The sequence below is a fragment of the Mytilus californianus genome, unplaced genomic scaffold (assembly GCF_021869535.1).
Source record: "Mytilus californianus isolate M0D057914Y unplaced genomic scaffold, xbMytCali1.0.p SCAF_6, whole genome shotgun sequence".
NCBI classification, from domain to species: domain Eukaryota; kingdom Metazoa; phylum Mollusca; class Bivalvia; order Mytilida; family Mytilidae; genus Mytilus; species Mytilus californianus.
Window position 1 is genome coordinate 21321094 of NW_026262712.1, and position 13369 is coordinate 21334462.

General features: G+C 34.7%; 1 protein-coding gene across 1 annotated transcript in view; it reads left to right on the plus strand.

Annotated features, from left to right (window-relative positions):
* The window catches only part of LOC127705275 (uncharacterized), a 431608-nt gene that overhangs the window by 274146 nt on the left and 144093 nt on the right, over positions 1-13369 (plus strand). The window lies entirely within an intron of this gene.

The following is a 13369-nucleotide window of genomic DNA, read 5'->3' on the forward strand; positions in this document are numbered from 1 at the left end:
CATAATCATCATTGGGGTATCTATTTTAAAAATGTGTCCGATGACCCGGCCAACTTACCAAGATGGCCGCCATAACTAAAAATAGAACATAGGGGGTAAAATGCAGTTTTTGGCTTATATCTCTGAAACCAAAGTATATCTGACACAGGTAAATTTGTTCATCAGGTCAAAATCTATCTTTCCTGAAATTTTCAGACAAGTCGAACAACCCATTGCTGGATTGCTGCCCCTGAATTAGTAATTTTAAGTAAATTTTGCAGTTTTTGGTTTTCATCTTGAATATTATTACAGATAGAGATAAACTGTAAACAGCAATAATGTTCAGCAAAGTAAGATCTACAAATAAGTCAACATGTTCTTCTCATATATGTTATGATGGTATGATACTAAACCCCTAATGGGAAGGATTGTGCCTGATATTCATATGATGAAGACATAATCTTTCAATCAGTTTAATTGAAGTCTGGAGCTGGCATGTCAGTTAACTGCTAGTAGTCTGTTGTTATTTATGTATTATTGTCATTTTGTTTATTTTCTTTGGTTACATCTTCTGACATCAGACTCTGACTTCTCTTGAACTGAATTTTAATGTGCGTATTGTTATGCATTTACTTTTCTACATTGGCTAGAGGTATAGGGGGAGGGTTGAGATCTCATAAACATGTTTAACCCCACCGCATTTTTGCGCCTGTCCCAAGTCAGGAGCCTCTAGCCTTTGTTAGTCTTGTATTATTTTTAATTTTAGTTTTTTTGTGTACAATTTGGAGTTTAGTATGGCGTTCATTATCACTGAACTAGTATATATATTTGTTTAGGGGCCAGCTGAAGGACGCCTCCGGGTGCGGGAATTTCTCGCTGCATTGAAGACCTGTTGGTGACCTTCTGCTGTTGTCTGTTCTATGGTCGGGTTGTTGTCTCTTTGACACATTCCCCATTTCCATTCTCAATTTTATGACCAAAATGGTCAATTGACCCCTGAAGGAGTTATTGTCATTAGGGTATCTAGTTTAAAGAATGTGTCCGATGACCCTGCCCACAAACCAAGATAGCCAACATGGCTAAAAATAGTACATAGGGTAAAATGCAGTTTTTGGCTCATATCTCTGAAACCAAAGCATTTAGAGCAAATCTGCTGTGGATAAAATTGTTCATTAGGTCAAGATCTATCTGCCCTGAAATTTTCAGACCAATCGGGCAACTTGTTTTGGGTTGCTGCCCCTGAATTGGTAATTTTAAGAAAATTTTGCAGCTTTTGGTTATTATCTTGAATATTATTATAGATAGAGATAAAGTGTAAACAGCAATAATGTACAGCGAAGTAAGAGCTACAAATTAGTCAACATGACCAAAGTGGTCAATTGACCCCTTAAGGAGTTATTGCCCTTTATAGTCAATTTTTTACAATTTTCATAAATTTCGTAAATTTTTGTAAATTTTTACAAAATATTTTCCACTGTAACTACTGGGCCAAGTTCATTATAGATAGAGATAATTGTAAGCAGGAAGAATGTTCAGTAAAGTAAGATCTACAAACACATCACCATCACCAAAACACAATTTTGTCATGAATCCATCTGTGTCCTTTGTTTAATATGCACATAGACCAAGGTGAGCGACACAGGCTCTTTAGAGCCTCTAGTTTTACTACCCTCGTCACCCTTATCACCTGGTTCCTGCCTCACTCTCAATTCCCTCCAACCTAACTCCCACTATTGCCAGGCTTCGATTCCAGAAACGTGTCCACCCAGTGCCATATTTGGGGGGAAGGGGGTTTGGGGGTTACCCACTTTTTTGGACAATGCATTTGAATGGGACAAATGGTTGGACCCCCTCCCCCAACCAACGAATGATTATCTCATAATGTACTATGATACAGACTGGTGTAATCCATGGCTAAAGCATGTTTTTAATATAAATATCATGATGGATATATATAGCTTTATTTAGTCGATTCTGAAATTAAAGGTTAATACAAATATCCCTTCGGATAGTTAATGATGAAATATTTATAAATACACTGATGGAGAGCTTAATCGATTCTCAAATTGAGGTTTATATGAATCGTCTGCTACAGGTAACGGAAAATTTTGAAAATTTGACCTAGATGGTCAAATGAATATAAACACACTGATGGAGGCCTCAGACCACAATTATTCTTCCTCTTTGCAACAATGCATTTTTTGGTAAAAGTTAAATTGAATTAAAAAATTTGCACCTCTTCAAACATGAAATAAATTTAACTGCTTATAGACCATTATTATTCTAATAAAATATGCTTGTCCCAGGACAATCCATCAGTGCTTTTTCTTTTGAGAGCCCTATTAACATGCCAATGGTAGGATTTGAATCTTGAATAAATGACGAAGGCTAATTTCTACCCTACTTTCATTTTGACCAAATCACTACTTTCACTTTCAACAATAATTTTTTTCCACATGCAGAATTTATCCAGAAGCTGTTCAACATTATGTGCAGAAAGAAGCCAATTCGCGAAGACATATTAACACAATTATTATAGGACCGCAAAAAAATTTTGCGATCATATATGGTATGACGTTGGCGTTGTCGTCTTCGTCGTCCGAAGACACATTGGTTTTCGCACTCTAACTTTAGTTTAAGTGAATGGATCTCTATGAAATTTTAACATAAGGTTCAATACGCCCGTCAAATTTTTGACGGGATGTATTATGGTATACAAATGTCAGGTGTCTGTCTGTCTGTCTGTCTGTCTGTCTGTCCATCTGTCTGTCTGTCCGTCTGTCTGTCTGTCTGTCTGTCTGTCCGGCGTAAACATGTCGCACCGTAACTTGAGAATGACTTATCCAAATTTCATGAAACTTAACATAGTTGTTTCTTATGATGGTTAAACGATCTGTATACTTTTTGGTGAAAATAAGATTAAAACTTTTTGAGTTACGGGACTTAGTAACTAAAACAGGTGTGTGTTTTTTTTCACATGTCGCACCGTATCTCAAAAACAATTTATGATTATTGCTTAAAACTTTACACACTTCTTAGTTATATTAATCGAAAGATCTGTATACTTTTTGGTGATGATTCAAAATTTTATTTTAGAGATATTGAGTATTTTGTTAAAAAAGGGGGAGGGGTTTTTCACATGTCGCGCCGTATCTCAAAAACAGTTTAGGAATATTGCTTAAAACTTTACACACTTCTTAGTTATATTAACCTTAAGATCTGTATACTTTTTGGTAATGATTCAAAATTTTATTTTTGAGTTATTGAGTATTTTGTAAAAAAAGGGGGAAGGGTTTTTCACATGTCGCGCCGTATCTCAAAAACGATTTATGATTATTGCTTAAAATTTTTAACACTTCTTAGTTATATTAATCTAAATTCTGTATACTTTTTGGTTTTGATTCAAAATTTTATTTTTGAGATATTGATTTTTTTTTTGTTAAAAGGGGGGTTTTCACATGTCACGCCGTATGTCAGAAACTATTTATGCTTATTGCATAAAAATTCACACACAAGATGACGGGCGTATCATGCGCTCATGGCCCATCTGTTTATTGTAACTTCCAGACTAAACTTGTGTGTTAGTGTATGGATTTCTCTGACATTGTACCACAAGGTTCAATATCACAAATGGAATGCTGGGATTGATTTTGGGGGTAATTGCCTCAAAATTTTAGGAATTAGGGGCCAAAAAAGGGGCAAAAAACAAGCATTTTTCTAGTTTCAGGACAATAACTTGTGTGTAAGTCTATATATATGGATCTTTCTGAAATTGTACTACAAGGTTCCATATCACAAAGGGAAAGCTCGAATTGAGTTTGGGGGTAATTGCCTAAAATGTTTAGGAATAAGGGCCAAAAATAAGCATTTTTCTAGTTTCCAGACAATAACTTGTGTTCAAGTGTATGGATCTCTCTGAAATTGTACTGCAAGGTACCATACCACAAAGGGAAGGCTGGGATTGATTTTGGGGTAATTGCCTCAAAATTGTAGGAATTAGGGGCCAAAAAGGGGCAAAAACAAGCATTTTTCTAGTTTCAGGACAATAACTTGTGTGTAAGTGTATGGATCTGTCTGAAATTGTACTACAAGGTTCCATATCACAAAGGGAAAGCTGGACTTGAGTTTGGGGGTAATTGCCTGAAATGTAAGGAATAAGGGACCAAAAATAAGCATTTTTCTAGTTTCCAGACAATAACTTGTGTTCAAGTGTATGGATCTCTCTGAAATTGTACTGCAAGGTACCATACCACAAAGGGAAGGCTGGGATTGATTTTGGGGGTAATTGCCTCAAAATTTTAGGAATTAGGGGCCATAAAGGGGCAAAAACAAGCATTTTTCTAGTTTCAGGACAATAACTTGTGTGTAAGTGTATGGATTTTTATGAAATTGTACTACAAGGTTCCATATCACATAGGGAAAGCTGGGTTTGAGTTTGGGGGTAATTGCCCTAAATGTTTTAAGAATTTGAGGCCAAAAAAGGGGCAAAAAACAAGCATTTTTCTAGTTTCCAGACAATAACTTGTGTTCAAGTGTATGGATCTCTCTGAAATTGTACTGCAAGGTACCATACCACAAAGGGAAGGCTGGGATTGATTTTGGGGTAATTGCCTCAAAATTGTAGGAATTAGGGGCCAAAAGGGGCCAAAAACAAGCATTTTTCTAGTTTCAGGACAATAACTTGTGTGTAAGTGTATGGATCTTTATGAAATTGTACTACAAAGTTCCATATCACATAGGGAAAGCTGGGTTTGAGTTTGGGGGTAATTGCCCTAAATGTTGAGGAATTTAGGACCAAAAAGGGGCCAAAAACAAGCCATTTTTCTAGTTTCCAGACAATAACTTGTGTTCAAGTGTATGGATCTCTATGAAATTGTACTGCAAGGTACCATACCGCAAAGGGAAGGCTGGGATTGAGTTTGGGGGTGATGAATCATTAGGGGGTTCAAAAAATTGGGGGGATTTTTTTCCCCCTTTTTTTCCTTTTTTTTTCTTTAAAATTTTCAGTTTTAAGTTGGTTATTTCTGATTTATATATAAAAGCAAATAATAATGATATGGTTTGAATAGGTTAATTAGAATTTTTTAAGTTCTTAGACCACATTCATTCTGTGTCAGAAACCTATGCTGTGTCAAAATATTTAATCACAATCCAAATTCAGTGCTGTATCAAGCTTGAATGTTGTGTCCATACTTGCCCAGACTGTTCAGGGTTGGACCTCTGCGGTTGTATCAAGCTGTGCCCAGCGGAGCATTTTATTTATAATACCTTCTAATATTATTAGTACATCGTTTGAAATATGCATGAAATATTTGCCACTGGTCGATCTTTACTCCATCAACGATTCACTCGTAAATGCACTAGTAAAAAGAGTACTTTTTAAAAGTATCTGGCTGCATAGTAGTATTGGGTCATTGCTCTCGGTTCAAACTCGTGATCTGTTTTATTTAAGCAAAACTAATGAATTGAGTAAAAGGCAAGTTTTACCAAATCATCAACTCTCTATCATATATATGTCTTTTAATATTGCGTCTATACGAATGTATAAGTACATATAAATTTGCTTGTATATTTGTATGCTATAAAGCATATTGTATAATTCCAGTGGAGGATCCGGGGGGGGGGGGGGGGGGGGGGGGGGGCTCCGAGGGTTGGAATCCCCTTTTTTGTCGAGCCTTCGACTTTTGTCGAAAAAGCGAATCATAGCGATCCTACATTTCGGCGGCGGCGGCCACAAATATGCACTCTGTGGTTAAAGTTTTTGAAATTTTAATAACTTTCTTAAACTGTCCTGGATATGTACCAAACTTGGACAGAAGCTTGTTTATGATCATAAGATAGTATCCAGATATAAATTTTATAAAAAAATAAAATCCATTTTTTTCCGTATTTTACTTATAAATGGACTTAGTTTTTCTCCCAGGAAACATAAAATTCACTCTGTGGTTAAAGATTTTAAAATTTTAATAATTTTCTTAAACTATTCTGGATTTGTACCAAACTTAATCATAAGCTTGTTTGTGATCATAAGATAGTATCCAGTAGTCAATTTTGTAAAAAAAAATCCATTTTTTCTGTATTTTACTTATAAATGGACTTAGTTTTTCTTCCAGGAAACATAACATTAACTCTGTGGTTAAAGTTTTTAAAATTTTAATAACTTTCTTAAACTATTCTGGATTTGTATCAAACTTGGACAGAAGCTTGTTTATGATCAAAAGCTAGTATCTAGAAGGAAATTTGTTGAAATTTTGTACCTGTTTATTCGTATTTTACTTATAAAAGGACTTAGTTTTTCTTCCAGTTAACCTTACATACAGTCTGCAGTTAAAGTTTTTAAAACATTTATTAGATTCATAAACTATCCTGTATTTTTACCAAACTTGGACAGAAGCTTCTCATAATCAAAAGATAGTATCGAGAGGAATATTTTTATTAAATTTATTTTCCTCATTTTTGTTGAGCCTTTGATAAACAGCAAAAGTAGGCGAGACACTGGGTTCTGCGGAACCCTTACAAATTTTCTGGACGATCAATTCATTTGAATGTAAATATATAGTTAGAACACCTCCCTTTTATACTGGGTTGGGAACCCTCATTTTTAAAAATGGCTGGATTTTCACAAAAAATCTTAAGTGTAAAATTAATCTTACGATAAAAATATTTAGTTGAATTGTTGAGGAATATTTTAGATTTACAATAAATTTTACACTTAAGATTTTTGGTGAAAAGGGCTACAGAATCCTATGTTTCCTCTTTCACTTTCAGAATATCCTAACCATATAAATCCTTGTTTTTCGTCTGTAAGCACCCTGCTGCAGCCTCCGTATTATAATCGAGACATCTTTAGTGTTTTTTAAGTACTTCAAATAATCAAATTGGCTTTGAAAACTACTAGAAAAGTTGTCAAAGAGAAAATTGAATTCGATTCCATGTAATGAGCATTTAAATGACACATAGTTTACAAGTGTGAACAAATCTCATGTACAGGTAGTTAAACCGGGTGTATAGATGTGAACAAAATTAATGTGAAACCAGTGTACAGTACATGAAACTAATGGCAAACATGTTTATTGTACATGGCGTTTGGTGTGAACACGGCATTATTGTCACAATACACCCGTAAGTGTTCACTATCAGTCTTATTGTCACAATACACCAGTAAGTGTCCACTATCAGTCTTATTGTCACAATACACCAGTTAGTGTCCACTATCAGTCTTATTGTCACAATACACCAGTTAGTGTCCACTCTCAGCCTTATTGTCACAATACACCAGAAAGTGTCCACTATCAGTCTTATTGTCACAATACACCAGTAAGTGTCCACTATCTGCCTTATTGTCACAATACACCAGTAAGTGTCCACTATCAGTCTTATTGTCACAATACACCAGTAAGTATCCACTATCAGTCTTATTGTCACAATACACCAGTTAGTGTCCACTATCAGTCTTATTGTCACAATACACCAGTAAGTATCCACTATGAGTCTTAGTGTCACAATACACCAATAAGTGTCCACTATCAGTCTTATTGTAACAATACACCAGTTAGTGTCCACTATCAGTCTTATTGTCACAATACACCAGTAAGTGTCCACTATCAGCCTTATTGTCACAATACACCAATAAGTGTCCACTATCAGTCTTATTGTAACAATACACCAGTTAGTGTCCACTATCAGTCTTATTGTCACAATACACCAGTAAGTATCCACTATCAGTCTTATTGTCACAATACACCAGTAAGTGTCAACTTTCAGTCTAATTGACACAATACACCAGTTAGTATCCACTATCAGTCTTATTGTCACAATACACCAGTAGGTGTCCACTATCAGCCTTATTTTCATAATACACCAGTTAGTGTCCACTATCAGTCTTATTGTCACAATACACCAGTGAGTGTCCACTATCAGTCTTATTGTCACAATACACCAGTAAGTGTTCACTATCAGTCTTATTGTCACAATACACCAGTTAGTGTCCACTATCAGTCTTATTGTCACAATACACCAGTAAGTATCCACTATCAGTCTTATTGTCACAATACACCAATAAGTGTCCACTATCAGTCTTATTGTCACAATACACCAGTAAGTGTCCACTATCAGTCATATTGTCACAATACACCAGTATCCACTATCAGGCTTATTGTCACAATACACCAATAAGTGTCCACTATCAGTCTTATTGTCACAATACACCAGTTAGTGTCCACTATCAGTCTTATTGTCACAATACACCAGTTAGTGTCCACTATCAGTCTTATTGTCACAATACACCAATAAGGGTCCACTATCAGTCATATTGTCACAATACACCAGTATCCACTATCAGGCTTATTGTCACAATACACCAGTAAGTATCCACTATCAGTATTATTGTCACAATACACCAATAAGGGTCCACTATCAGTCTTATTGTCACAATACACCAGTAAGTATCCACTATCTGTCTTATTGTCACAATACACCAGTTAGTGTCCACTATCAGTCTTATTGTCACCACACCAGTTAGTGTCCACTATCAGTTTTATTGTCACAATACACCAGTAAGTATCCACTATCAGTCTTATTGTCACAATACACCAGTAAGTGTCCACTATCAGTCTTATTGTCACAATTCACCAGTTAGTGTCCACTATCAGTCTTATTGTCACAATACACCAATAAGGGTCCACTATCAGTCTTATTGTCACAATACACCAGTAAGTATCCACTATCAGTCTTATTGTCACAATACACCAGTTAGTGTCCACTATCAGTCTTATTGTCACCACACCAGTTAGTTTCCACTATCAGTTTTATTGTCACAATACACCAGTAAGTATCCACTATCAGTCTTATTGTCACAATACACCAATAAGTGTCCACTATCAGTCATATTGTCACAATACACCAGTAAGTGTCCACTATCAGTCTTATTGTCACAATACACCAGTTAGTGTCCACTATCAGTCTTATTGTCACAATACACCAGTAAGTGTCCACTATCAGTCTTATTGTCACAATTCACCAGTTAGTGTCCACTATCAGTCTTATTGTCACAATACACCAGTAAGTATCCACTTTCAGCCTTATTGTCACAATACACCAGTTAGTGTCCACTATCAGTCTTATTGTCACAATACACCAGTTAGTGTCCACTATCAGCCCTATTGTCACAATACACCAGTAAGTGTCCACTATCAGTCTTATTGTCACAATACACCAATAAGTGTCCACTATCAGCCTTATTGTCATAATACACCAGTAGGTGTCCACTATCAACCTTATTGTCACAATACACCAGTAAGTATCCACTATTAGTCTTATTGTCATAATACATCAGTTAGTGTCCACTATCAGTCTTATTGTCACAATACACCAGTTAGTGTCCACTATCAGTCTTATTGTCACAATACACCAGTAAGTATCCACTATCAGTCTTAGTGTCACAATACACCAGTAAGTGTTCACTATCAGTCTTATTGTCACAATACACCAGTAAGTGTTCACTATCAGTCTTATTGTCACAATACACCAGTAAGTGTCCACTATCAGTCTTATTGTCACAATACACCAGTAAGTGTTCACTATCAGTCTTATTGTCACAATACACCAGTAAGTATCCACTATCAGTCTTAGTGTCACAATACACCAATAAGTGTCCACTATCAGTCTTATTGTAACAATACACCAGTAAGTATCCACTATCAGTCTTATTGTCACAATACGACAGTAAGTGTCAACTATCAGTCTTATTGACACAATACACCAGTTAGTATCCACTATCAGTCTTATTGTCACAATACACCAGTAAGTGTCCACTATCAGTCTTATTTTCATAATACACCAGTTAGTGTCCACTATCAGTCTTATTGTCACAATACACCAGTAAGTATCCACCATCAGTCTTATTGTCACAATACACCAATAAGTGTCCACTATCAGTCTTATTGTCACAATACACCAGTAAGTGTCCACTATCAGTCATATTGTCACAATACACCAGTATCCACTATCAGTCTTATTGTCACAATACACCAGTAAGTGTCCACTATCAGTCTTATTGTCACAATACACCAGTTATAGTCCACTATCAGTCTTATTGTCACAATACACCAGTTAGTGTCCACTATCAGTCTTATTGTCAGCATACACCAGTAAGTATCCACTATCAGTCTTATTGTCACAATACACCAGTTCGTGTCCACTATCAGTCTTATTGTCACAATACACCAGTAAGTATCCACTATCAGTCTTATTGTCACAATACACCAGTGAGTGTCCACTATCAGTCTTATTGTCACAATACACCAATAAGTGTCCACTATCAGTCTTATTGTCACAATACACCAGTAAGTGTCCACTATCAGTCATATTGTCACAATACACCAGTTTGTGTCCACTTTCAGTCTTATTGTCACAATACACCATTAAGTGTCCACTATCAGTCTTATTGTCACAATACACCAGTTAGTGTCCACTATCAGTCTTATTGTCACAATACACCAATAAGTGTCCACTATCAGTCTTATTGTCACAATACACCAGTTAAAATCCACTATCAGTCATATTGTCACAATACACCAGTAAGTATCCACTATCAGTCTTATTGTCACAATACACCAGTAAGTGTCCACTATCAGTCTTATTGTCACAATACACCACTTAGTGTCCACTATCAGTCTTATTGTCACAATACACCAGTAAGTGTCCACTATCAGTCTTATTGTCACAATACACCAGTAAGTATCCACTATCAGTCTTATTGTGACAATACACCAGTAAGTAGATATAAGAAGATGTGGTATGAGTGCCAATGAGACAACTCTCCATCCAAGTCAAAATATATAAAAGTAAACCATTATAGGTCACAGCACGGTCTTCAACACGGAGCCTTGGCTCACACCGAACAGTAAGCTATAAAGGGCCCCAAAAATTGCTAGTGTAAAACCATTCAAACGGGAAAACCAACTGTCTAATCTATATAAAAAACGAGAAACGAGAAACACTTATGAACCACATCAACAAACGACAACTACTGAACATCAGATTCCTGACTTAGGACAGGTGCAAACAAATGCAGCGGGTTTAAACGTTTTAATGGTACCAAACCTTTACCCTTTTTTTTCTGAAACAATAGTGTAACATCACAACATAGAAAGACACACTATAAAATATCAACTGAAATAGCTTAACTCAATCAAAGGACATATTAACACCATTGAACATACACTGAACAAATAAATTTGACCTATGATACAATGTAAATACAAAATAAATAAACTAAGGGAAGAATAATAAAAGTAACATGTTATATCGGTATGAAATGTTAAACAATTAAAGAAAAACAATATGCTCGAACAAAAATATCAGCCATTTGCAATAACTTTAAACTCAGGTAAATGAAAATAATTTTGTTGTTAGGTATACGTGTACAGTTCCAATAGATAAAGGAAATATTTTTACAAAATAAATAATTTTGATGTTCATAGTACGAAGTGAAAATTAATAGTAATACCAAACACTTATCAAAGCTGGTATATAGACCAGATATAACCCTGAATAACATTAAATAACAAAAAAGCAATACAATTAGTATCAACAGGTCAAATAAACAAGAAAGTACGATTTGTGAGTACTCGCAGTTACTGACAGCTAGTTAAAAGCCAAAACAATTAATAATAACAAATCATGCATCAGAGACTAAAATCAACTAAAACACATCCCAGGGATTTAGTATTTTAACGTCATGGACAGTCAAAGAAGACATGACTAGTGCAATGACAAAAATAAATGTATCGACAGACAGTAGGATAGTTAGGAGTTTAACCTCTTTATAGATCAAAACGAACGTTGGTGTGTCTTTATACATCCCGTTTGAAAAGAATTCAAATTTAGTTATGTTTTAATTTGCTGATGACAAAATCGATATAAGTGCCAATGTAAACTACATGTATATTCAAAGATCTAATTACAACATTGGTAAGATAACCTTTACTAATAAGTTTGTTTAAAGGTTCGATGAGTTTACACGGATCACATAGTGATTTCCGCGCTTTAAGTACAATATTACCGTAAAATTTAGGATGTGAAATACCGTTTTTAATCAGTTTTCTACAAGTACAGCCAAATTTACTTATCAAATCTTTGTATCTATGAAAGAACTTAGCAAAAGTTTTACGTAATTTATGGTAACGAAATCCCTAACTTTTTAATAATTTACCAGTGATGCATTGATTACGTTCGTTAAAATCTATGACATCACTACACACACGGGCATAATGAACGAGTTGGGATATATAAACACCGTATGATGGAGCCAAAGGAACATCGCCGTTTAAAAAAGGAAAATTAACAATAGGGAATGAAAAATCGTCTCTTTTGTCGTAAATTTTCGTATGGAGTTTTCCTTCAGAGATTGAAATGTCCAAATCCAGAAAAGGACAACTACTGCTGTTTATGTTAGATTTAGTTAAAGTAAGTTCTATTGGATAAATTTCAGTAGTATATTTAGAGAACTCTGGATTATTTAACGAAAAAATATCATCTAGATAACGGAAGGGTCAGTGTATATTTGCGTCCATTCGTTTTTCATTTTGAAATATCAAAAACAAAAAACAAAAAACGAGAGTGTTTTCATTTTTCGTTTTTTATTTCTCAAAAACCAAAACGAAAAACAAAAGTGTTTTCGTTTTTCGTTTTTTGATTTCTCTAAAACCAAAACGGAAAACGAAAGTGTTTTCATTTTTTGTTTTTGATTTCTCTAAAACCAAAATGAAAATAAAAAGTGTTTCCATTTTTTGTTTTTGATTTCACTAAAGATGAATTTTGAATGTAATTTTAATCATTCTCGTTTTATAATGTACAATGTTTACAATTTTTTCCTTTCTTGTTTCACAGTCATTGATAGTAAATAATGCCAATGTAAACACCCCAGTGTTCTTTCAACATAATGTAGACAAAATAGACCGCCTGACTTATGAATTGAACTACGGTGATAAATGAATCAAAGCCTTTCAAATTACCTTGTTTATATCTTTACTAAAAAAAAAATATTATATTTAAATATTAAACGAATCATAAATTTAAATTGTACAATATAATATTATATAAGTATGGTACAAATAGATAGATTGTCGTGATTACAACATCACATTAATAAGGGAGGTTACTACTTTTAAAACTGATAAGAAAACTAGCCCAGTCCTTAAAGTATACATGCACAGCGGTTATCAGATCTATATTTAGTATTTAAATCGAAGTTAATGTCGACGGATGCAAAAGTCTTTATCAATCTGAACAATAAGGGTGCGTGATCTTTACTTTTAAGTTTAGAAAGGTTGATCTAAGGTGATAAGACTGGGCCGTAACTAGCCTCTATTACAAGTGAAACAAAATA